Genomic DNA, 11,321 nt, shown 5'->3' on the forward strand with positions numbered 1-11,321 from the left:
ACATCTAAAGGAGGTAATGGTGGGAATGAGTGAGCACAGTGTAAGGACTCGGCAGTAGCTGCCGGCTGTGTACTGCGTGGGGGCTTGCGGGTAGCATAGCCACTCTCCTCCATCCAGACGACTTCGTCAAGATCACACAATGCTAACTCAGGAGGCTCAAAGGCAATGTTCTCCGTTTTGCGAAGCGAAATGCAGGAGGGCATAGGAATCCGCATGTACCGAAATTTACCAGCCTTATCCTGAAATTGGTAGACAAAATTCTGACGCACAAGAATCTCACTAGTGAACAGGAACTTAAGGTCAAGGAGCTTCGTCTTCTGGATCGAAGTGGATGAAACAATGCCGCAATAGTCGATGATGGGAGTCACCAAACTACCGATGAGTATCCTCTTATTCTTTGCTTTAGCCATGCCTTTTCGGACCTGCTCAAACTCCTTAGAAAGTAAGAATCCAAAATTAACGTCATGAGTTTGATGGTGGACTGGAGAAGTCGGAGGATGCAGGAACCGACGAAGATCGTGAAAGAACATCCACAACTCAGGTAGTTGCAATGTGCTAGTCTCAGCCCTAGCATAAATGGTGTTGCTCAGGACTTTAGCTGTGATCCGAATGACTGGGTTGCGAATGCGGGATTGCCTGGCTCCGCGCGAGACATAGTTTCCAGATCCAATGAAGTTCCAAACATCTAACCTGCTTTCGAGATTGTCCATTTTGCATTGCTTGTGCCGAGGGAAACCAAAAACGTCACAAAGTTCGAACATGGAGATGGTGTAGTGCTTCCTGCACAAAAAGAAGCTGAGCGAACAATGCTCAGCTAACGAATCAGGACCAGCAGACAGATCGACCCTCACAGTGGCAAGAAACTCGCGTGCTAGCTTATAATGTAAGTCCCATGCCTTCTCACCAAAAGAACCAAACCCCATGTTCTTAACCAATTCATCAAAATCCGCAAGTATGGCCATCTTCTCAAAAAGCTCTCGATCAGCAAACCAAGTTGGCTCCATCTTGCATTGACTCAGCAATTTCAACCACTTGGCATCCTCAACATTCCAAACGCGGGTTGGTGGCTCGGCGGAAGGAGTTGCAGGTTCCTTACCACTACGTCGTCGTTTAGGCATTTGCTGCAAAAGAAAAGAATTTCAAGAAGTAAGATAATAAAATCAATTGAAACTTCTCCTAATCAGCCAACACAAGTTACAAGCCTATTTCTAAATCCAAGCCACAACAGCCTAAATCTAGTTCCGAAACTTTCATAGACCTCAAATAGAGATCAAATAGGTAGGAGAATTGAAAGAGTCATGGACAACCAAAATTGAACCTTGAGATTGCCGAGAGTCAAACATAAGAATGGGCAAAAGAAGAACTTACCTTGTTTGACTTCGAGTCTAAAAGTGGGAATATGTAAAAGGTTCGATCCAAGTGGAGTGAATCCACACCTCAACAAATCAAAGAAAAATCGAGAAGGAGAGAGGTGGGTGTCGAAATCAGGGGCGGCGAGAGGGAAGGGAGGAAGAAGATGAAATTAGGTTTAAATATCTGGTAGTGGACACGGATCCGGTTTAATATGGTTCAATTTAAGTCTGATAACCAGATTAAACCGATTTCCTTCTCTTTTCTCTTTTTCCCTCGAACCACTTACCTGGATGGAGATTGACTGATCTAGAAACAGATTGGTCGATCCTTAATGGCTGGGGAACACTCTGTTTGTAAGAGATTCGCGTCTTCTGCGCTTTGAATATGTCCCATGAAGACTCAATACGACTACTACCACCGGGTAACTCCTAAAAGAAAATAAAACAAACCAAAAATCCTAAAAGAAACAAGAAAAAATAGGGGAAGAAACAAACTAACCCCATTGGGCTGCCTCCCATTAGCGCTTGTTTAAAGTCACGAGCCTGATTTTTCTTGCTGCTCAGGAAGCGTGGGGATCCATCAGAGGAATAATAGTTTCCTCAATGGGGTCGTGATCAGCGAGATAAGGCTTGAGGCGTTGACCGTTGCCAGTAAACTCCTTACCATCATGGTTCCATAAAACGATGGCTCCATAGGGCATAACTGCTTTGATGCGGAAAGGTCCAAACCAACGAGAACGTAGCTTGCCAGGAAAGAGCCGTAGACGAGAGTTGAAGAGTAGAACCAAGTCGTTAGCAGCAAAATCCTTTGGCAATTTTCTTGTCATGCATCGCTTTAGTGCGCTCTTTGTAGATCTTGGTGCTTTCATATGCATTCATGCGGATCTCATCAAGCTCATTTAGCTGAATCAGACGTCGTTCGGCCGCGGTCTTGACATTGAAGTTCATTTGCTTTGTTGCCCAAAGTGAATTATATTCGAACTCGACAAGTAGATGGCAGGCTTTCCCATAAACTAACTTGAATGGTGTGGTTCCAATAGGTGTCTTATAAGCGGTCCGATAGGCCCACAAAGCATCGTCAAGTTTAGCAGACCAATCCTTGCGTGTTGAATTCACCGTCTTCTCCAAGATATTCTTAATTTCACAGTTCGAGATCTCCACTTGCCCACTAGTTTGAGGGTGATATGGGGTAGCGACCTTGTGTGTTACTCCATGCTTCTTCAGAAGATTCTCGAAGAGTTTATTGATAAAGTGAGTTCCTCCATCGCTTATCACCACACGCGGGATTATGTGTTTGAACATTTTGAGAACGACCTTCGAATCGTTCGTGGGAATCGCCAATGCTTCTACCCATTTGGAGACATAGTCTACAGCCACAAGTATGTACAGCCACTCTGTTTCTGTGGCATCTCATTCCTTTTGCTTATGTTCCCACGTCGCTGGCAAGAATCACATTGGGAGACAAAGTCATTTGCATCACGAAACAGAGTGGGCCACTATAGGCCTGCTTGAAGTACTTTGGTTACGGTTTTGAATGTAGGAAAGTGCCCTGCGTAGTTGGACCCATGACAGTGAAAAAGAATTCCCGGAACTTCTGATTCTGGGACACACCTTCTGTAAAGGCCATCGGCACAATGCTTGTAAAGATACGGCTCATCCCAGAAGTAACGCTGCACATCCCGAAAGAACTTCTTCTTCGCATAACCAGTAAAGTCGGGGGGTTCCTCTCCAGTATACAAATAATTTGCGATGTCGGTATACCATGGGGAATCATCGTTAATCTGCTGAAGAACCTTAGCATCAGCTTTCTCCTTGAAACATTCCTCATATGCCGCAGCCACATAGACATTCTCTTCAGGAAGTCGGTCATCGATAGGGATCTCAGCAGTGATCCTCAGCCTAGAAAGATGATCTGCCACTCCATTATCCACTCCTTTCTTGTCCTTTATCTCAAGGTCAAATTCTTGCAGGAGGAGGATCCATCGTAGAAACCGTGGTTTAGCATCCTTCTTTGTGAGTAAATAGCGCAGGGCGGCGTGGTCAGTGTGGACAATTACCTTAGAGCCGACCAAGTAGGATTTGAACTTTTCAAACGCGAAAACTATGGCGAGGAGTTCTTTCTCTGTCGTGGCATATTTTGTCTGAGCTCCATCGAGTGTCCTGCTAGCATAGTAGATGACATGTAACTTACCATCCTTGCACTGTCCCAAAACTCCTCCAACAGTAAAATCGCTTGCATCACACATGACTTCGAAAGGCAGATTCCAATCGGGTGGTTGAACTATTGGAGCTGAGATAAGAGCCTGTTTGAGGGTAAGGAAAGCTTCTAAACATCCTCCATCACACACAAACAGGTTATCCTTGCAAAGCAGCTGGGTGAGGGGTCTAGCGATTTTGGAAAAGTCCTTTATAAACCGCCGGTAAAATCCAGCGTGGCCTAGGAAGCTGCGGATATCTTTCACCGTCTTGGGTGGTTGTAGATTGGACATCACTTCGATCTTAGCTTTATACACTTCTATTCCTTTTGCAGAAATATGATGCCCAAGAACAATCCCATCATTGACCATGAAATGGAATTTCTCCCAATTAAGAACAAGATGTTTGTCCACACAATGTTGAAGGACCCTGCACAAGTTAGACAAACAAACAGAGAAGGATGAGCCATAAACCGAAAAATCGTCCATAAATACCTCCATGATATCTTCTATCAAAGCAGTAAAAATTGACATCATGCAACGCTGGAAAGTGGCAGGGGCATTGCACAGCCCAAAAGGCATTCGTCGATAGGCAAATGTGCCATAGGGGCAGGTGAACGTTGTCTTCTCCTGATCATCCAGATGGATTGGGATCTGAAAAAACCTGAATAGCCATCTAGGAAGCAATAATAAGGATGATTAGCAAGTCATTCAAGCATTTGATCAATAAAAGGGAGGGGGAAGTGATCCTTTCTAGTGGCGGCATTTAGCTTGCGGTAGTCAATGCACATGCGATGCCCTGTAACAGTCCTTGTGGGGATTAATTCATTCTTTTCGTTTGCAACGACTGTTACTCCACCTTTCTTCGGTACTACGTGCACCGGACTTACCCATGTGCTGTCAGAGATTGGAAAAATTACACCTGCGGCTAAAAGCTTGAGAAAAATTACACCTGCGGCTAAAATTCCAGATGGATTCGATGAGAGCACAATTCTGGTGAAATGCCTGAAATGTCATCTAGAGAGTAACCCAAAGCTCTCATGTATTTTCTCAACTCGCAGAGCAAGAGTGCAATCTCAACATTGTTCAGGTTAGAATTAATAATCACTGGATAAGATGAATTTGGTCCAAGATAGGCATACCTGAGGCCCTCGGGGAGTGGTTTCAGATCCAGATTTGGAGCTTTCAGCTCGCTCCAATCCTCATGGTCACCTTCGGTTGCGGTGCTAAGGCTGGGATCAGCTAATCTAGAGACATGAATGGTTGATACTCCATGTTCGTCAGTGATGTTCACAGAAAAGGCCGGATTGGCCGATCCTATTGCTGGATCGGGCAATCCAGTCCATATGTTGACGAACAAAACTTCACGTTCGAGGGGCGCTGCAGCGTTAAGGGCCTCTGCCATGCTGACAGTCTCCTCAGCTAAGTATCCAAGCTCTGGTTCCTCCTTTGTTAATGCTACTGCTAGGTTGTCGTTTGAGCAAACCTCTTCATAGATCTCGGTTGCTATCTCTTCGACCGTATCAACCCAGAAGGTTTGGCCGTCAATGGTCGGCTTTTTAGCCGCTTTCGAAGATTAAATTGCAGTACCAAATCATCCATGTGCAGATCTATTTTCCCTTCTCGGACGTTGATCATTGCACCCGCAGTAGCCAAGAAAGGACTACCTAGTAGGATAAGGTCTTTAGATTCCTCATCAAGATTCAGAATAATGAAGTCTGAAGGTATATAGCGATGTATCATGGTTTTTAGGTGTTTTTAGCCATGATATAAATCTTATTTATAGAGTCTTTTTGGTATTTTTAGAGTCTTTTGAGTCTTTATAGGATTTAGCATGGATGGGAGCATAATGAAGCTAAATAAGAAGATTTGAAGCTTAATCAAGCATTAAGGCTGAAGCTGCAAAGTTGGGAGACGAATTCAGAGTATGCATCGGTCGATGCAGCCATAGTGTCGATCGATGCAGAGCCAAAGAAGAAATCGGAAGTTTTCCCACAAGTTTTGAAGATTTACAGAACTGCCCCAAAGTCTTCCATATTTGCATCATTAGTCCCTGGACGTTTTTAGGAATATAAATAGGATTTTTATGGTCATTGTTTAGACCTAATCTTTATTTTTCCTGCAACTTTTGAGAGAGATCCCTGAGAGATTTTAGAGAGTTTTTGGAGAGAATAATCAAGACTCCTTCCAGAGAAGATTCAAAACTCCTTTTCTTCTTCTTTTAATTTCTTAATGCAATTTATTCAGAATATGATTTTTGTTTCATTGATTATATCTGAGTAGAACTGCTTGTTAGGTTTAGGGTTTCTCATTAGGGATTTCATGGATTGTTAGATTGATTAATTGTTTGGATTCATTATCTTTCTTGTTCTTCACCATAAGTTGTTATTAATGCTAGATCTTTGATTAGTCATCTGGATTTAGATCTTAGAATTATTGATTGACTAGATAAGGGTCCGCACGATGTGCGGGTTTAAAAATTGTTAAAGAAAAGAAATCCTAAACCTTAAACAATTTTTTGAAAATATGTAAAAAAAAATTATTTCCTAAAGTAAATATATAAATAATTTAAGTTAGATAATATTTGTATCTACCTTTGTAAATTTATTTACATTTATATATATTTAATATATTATAACAATTATTACAATAATCTAAAGCTAAATTATATCCCACAAAAACTTTTGCCAAATACTCATCATTATAAATTTTATTATTGTCAAATTTCAAAAACGTTTCACAAATTATTCACAAAATATTTTATATGCAACAAAGTCATCAAGGCAACATCTAATAAGTAACCATGTACAATTTTACTCTATATTTTACCATTAAAAATATGTTCTTACACCCAAAATTAATTTATTGTTAAAGTATACTCTTTATCACCACCTATAAAATGTCTTCTAAACAAATTAAACAAATTTTATTTTGCTTTACTTTCATTTTGGCATAATTATAATTCTTATAATTACTAAAAGTGTTTTGTGACATAATTTCTTTATCCATGAATTTTTTTTTACTCTAAAGATATTTTGGATGAACAACTGGTGAAAATTATCTATTCGATTACAATGATTTTATGACTAACCCAATCAAAGTTGAGAAATTGAAAGAAAGTTAATATAATATAATACAAATAAAAATTTGAAAATTATAATTAGGATGGTATATAAGTCTTAGATAATTCAGATATACAAAATATAAACTTTATATACAATCCAAAACATGACATATGTCGTAATTACGTTAAGGATCAACGACTTATTTACTCTTCAGAAGTATCCAATTGTACCAAAACAACTTCAAGCTATGACCTCTTCTCAAATATTCTCGAATCATAAATTCTCAACTTATTTTTACCCGAATCAAAAGTTCTCATATATTTCTTCATATACCTGGTTTAAACGGTTTACGAACCTAATTCGATCGAAAACCACATAAATCCGGTTTGAAACCAATTTTAAAATGGTATACCATTCCAACTTCCCAAGTTTGAAACCACTTCTCAATTACTCGATCAAGTAGCTTTTGTTTCAGTACCAGAATCATCAACATTATTCAGAAAAGACAACTCTAAATTTTGACCAGAAACATCAACCACTGACTTATCTTCCAAACTTATAATGCTACCAACTGTAGAATCACTTTTGGAACCTCCATCAGTATCTCCATCCTCGATTAAATTAGCGGGCATTATATACTTCGATTTCATTTCATTGCATCTGATAGCTTCCATTGAAAAACTCGCACGAATAAAAGACCCAGACAATAGATGGGCAAAATTATATCAGAAAAAAAAAATCAAAAATCAAAGATCAAAGCTTTCGATATAAACATGTAATGTTATGTAGATATAATGTTATTTTCTTAATTAGCTGTCCTATCATTGAAAAATAATAATTCTTTTGACGTAACTTATGTTATTCTTTTTAAATTTGTTATTCACTATTTATTTATTAATAATAATATACATGCTTAGTGAATTACCTTTTTGTTTATACATCTCAAAATCCTGTTGAGAAAACACGTATAATATAAGTAACGTACAATGGAAAATAGATTAGATTTTTCCTATTTGATTTAGAAATTTTTTTTAGATATAAACATGTAAATTTTATTTAGATCTAATGTTATTTTTTTAATTAGCTGTTTTGAAAAATAATAATTTTTTGATACATGTCAACATCTCATCAGTGTACTTGATACGTGTCATGATCATGTTAATGGCTGATTTGAAAACCCAATTTTATATAATAAGATTTTTAATATAAGAAAAATATTAGTTCAGACTTCAATTCAAATCTTGTTGCAGTACTCAGTGTCCGAAATTGGCTAACCATAGATACATAAAATTTATTTATTTATTTTTTTGTGCAAATAAATACATAAAATTTAATGTGTTAGGTTATATAGTATAATTATACGACCAAATATGGATGACACATAGTATATTCATTTTACCATGTAATGGTTGAGAATCTTTGTAATAGTGAAACTTTGATGTGGATGGCACATAGTATATTTATCTTAGTTGTTTTTTTAAATATAATAAAATTACAATTATCTTATGCTTTGTTTTACCAAGCTTGCAAAATGTAATTTCTGATCGTTAAAATTGACATGTGTCATGATCTGATGATTTACTAACTTTGATATTAAATCGATAAAATTGACACGTGTCACGATCTGGTGAGTTTTTAATTTTAATCTTTAATCGTTAAAACTAACACGTGTCACGATCTGGTGAGTTACTAACTTTGAGAACCAATGTTTATATAATAAGATATGAGAATATAATTTATTTTCCTCACAAAAATCTTTGGTGAGCAAAATTACTTCTTGCAAAGAGATTTGATTTAGCAATTTTGTGAACTTATCTAAACTTGATTTTATTGCTGGTTTTTAACTTGAATTTTGCAAATTTGAATTTTCGGGTTTTAAAACTTAGATAATATTTGCAGTGAGAACTGATTTATTTTATAATTATGTTTAGAGTTCAAGAACGGTGCTTAATTACTGCTTGTTTAATTCATCCATCTGAATTTACATCTCTTTTATTTTCTGTTTTATTTTGCAATTTAATTAAAATATTTTTGTTTAGCATAATTAAAATATTATTAAATATATTGTGTGAATCTGGAGTCTTTGTGGATTCGATCCCTAAGTACTACAATTGATCTCTTAATTTGAGAGAGTAGCTCATGGTTAAATTTGAGCATATCAAATTTTGGCGCCGTTGCCGGGGACTCTTTTGATTCACCATTAGATTAAAGTCTTTGATTTTGTCTAGATTTTTATTTTTCTATTTTACTTACACGCTTTTGTTTTTTTTCTCTTGTGTGTTTCAGGTACATGCCTAAGCCTAGCACCAGGAAAAATCCTACTGGTCCAGTTGTTAAGCTTACAAACCAAGAGTTAGGACAACTAGAGCGTGAAAACACAAAAGCAGCCAAGTCAGCGCAGATGGCCAATACAATCATATTGAGACCTGATGAGGCTGGAGTTTTGAGAGATCGAGAGGGTAATGTGTACAACGAGCAAGGGCAAAAACTTGATGCTGAAGGACGGGTCATTCAGGAGGAACTCGTCGTTGTGGATGCGAATGCACGTGGCATCGATTGGCGCAATGATGGTATCGAGCGACGCAACGAAGGTATCGACCGACGCAACCTTGTCGTCGATCGATGCAATGCCAGAGCCGATGCAGAGAATGTTCAGAGGCGACGGGACGACAATGGAGAGTTTGTCAAAACTCTTGCGGACTTCAACAGACCAGACTTGTTCTATGAGAACCGCTCCACAATTGTCCCTCCTCCACTCCCAAAAAATGATTTTGAGCTGAAGCCTGCTTACTTCGCTCTTGTTGGACAAAGACCATTCCAAAACTTGCCGCATGAGAAGCCTCTAGACCACATTGAGCATTTTTAGGATATAGTCACAAGCATCAAGGCTAATGGAGTCACAGAGGACTATCTCTACTGCAAGCTTTTCCCCTACTCTCTTGCTGGGGAAGTTTCTCATTGGCTAAGACAACTCAAACCGGGATCTCTGACAACCTGGCATGACATCAAGGTGGCATTCTTGAACTACTTCTATGATGACGCGATGTTTGATGAGCTGAGGATTAAGCTCTCCACCTTTAGACAAGGACCAGCTGAATCTTACAAAGCTGCTTGGGTAAGGTTCAAAGCATACTAGAGAGATTGTCCGCATCATGGGTTCTCAGAGGTGCAATTGATTAGTATCTTCTTCAGTGGTATTGATTGGAGGTATCAGATGGATTTGGATGCAGCTAGTGATGGGAACTTCAAGACAAGGTACCCAAATGAGGCTGAAAATTTGATAGAGAGGCTAGCATCAAGCAACAGTACCAAGAATGCATACTTAGAGCGGAGAAGAGCACATGAAGGCAATGGTTCAAATCAGTTTGCTGCAGTGAATGCTAAGCTGGATAGAGTGCACAATCTTCTTGTGGAAAAGAAGTCTGTCCATTTTGCTGAAGATGCTGAGACATTTGAGCCAAAGCTAGAGACTACAGAAGAAGATATCAACTATGTGTATAGAGCTAGGTATCAAAATCAGAGATTTGGTCAGAAGAATTCTTTCACAGGAAATCCAAACAGCAACTTCACAAGGACCTATGGATCTTCTTCTTACCAACCCCTCCCTCCACCCAATTCAGAGAGCAAGATGGAATCAATGATTGAGCAGATTCTTCAAGATTAACAGAAGTTAACTGTAGACTTTAATGGAAAGATTGATTCTGTATACACTGAGCTGCCTGGGAAATTTGAAGCATTAAACACTCATGTCAAAAAGCTAGAGAATCAAGTGATTCAGGCTGCTGGGTCTGTTAAAAGACAAGAGGAACTTCTTACTAGAAGAACTGAGAACCCCAATAGTGCTTGTAATGCGATTTTGGTGAAGGGAGGAGACGAAGATACGTCTGTTGAACCAGCATCGATCGACGCCATCACAATGCATCGATCGATGCAGTCATCATCCATCGAGGCAAATTCATTACAGAACGAGAGCATCGATCGATGCACCACTAGTGTCGATCGACACCCCCTGCAAAAAGCTCCGGTTTCTCTTCAAGTTCCACCATCTGATTCAGAGCAAGCTTATAAGCCTAAGGTTCCTTTTCCTAAGCCTAGGAGGTCCAAGCAGGAGATTGAAGAAGCTAGATGCAAGGCTATGATGGACAAGGTAATGATTGAGATGCCTTTGTTTGATGCTGTCAAGTTTTCTCCTGGGATTAAGCGGTATGTGAAGCGGATGGTCACCAATAGTTTTGAGTCCTGAGGAATGAGCACTCCTTACAAAGGATGTCAGCTCAATTCTGTTGAAGCAGCCTCCACATAGGAAGAAGGATAAGAAGCAGGAGTTAGTTGTCTCAGAGGAAGTAAGTGCAGTGATTCAGTGCAGGACTGCTGAGAACATACCAGATCCTGGAAGCTTTGTACTTGATTGTTCTATCTCTGTAGAACGGTTTGCTCACTCTCTATGTGATCTTGGTTCTAGTATTAACTTGATGCCCCATTCTGTTGCTGTGAGACTTGGAATGACAGATTTCAAGCCAACTAAGATCTCTCTTATCTTAGCTGATCAGTCCAAAAGGATTCCTGAAGGTATCTTAGAGGATATTCCAATCAAGATTGGAGATTGCATGATTCCCACTGACTTTGTGGTGCTGAAATATGACCAAGAGCCTAATGATCCTCTCATCTTAGGACGCTCTTTCTTGGCTACAGCTGGTGCCATCATTGAT

General features: G+C 39.2%; 1 non-coding gene across 1 annotated transcript; it reads right to left on the minus strand.

Annotated features, from left to right (window-relative positions):
* Positions 1-9,664: 9,664 nt before the first annotated feature.
* LOC147940337 (small nucleolar RNA R71) lies at positions 9,665-9,771 on the minus strand. The gene has a single exon (XR_015564904.1). It is a non-coding gene; the product is annotated as a small nucleolar RNA R71 (small nucleolar RNA).
* Positions 9,772-11,321: the final 1,550 nt, after the last annotated feature.

Source organism: Camelina sativa, chromosome 8 (genome assembly GCF_030686135.1).
Source record: "Camelina sativa cultivar CO46 ecotype springtype chromosome 8, ASM3068613v1".
Lineage (NCBI taxonomy): Eukaryota > Viridiplantae > Streptophyta > Magnoliopsida > Brassicales > Brassicaceae > Camelina > Camelina sativa.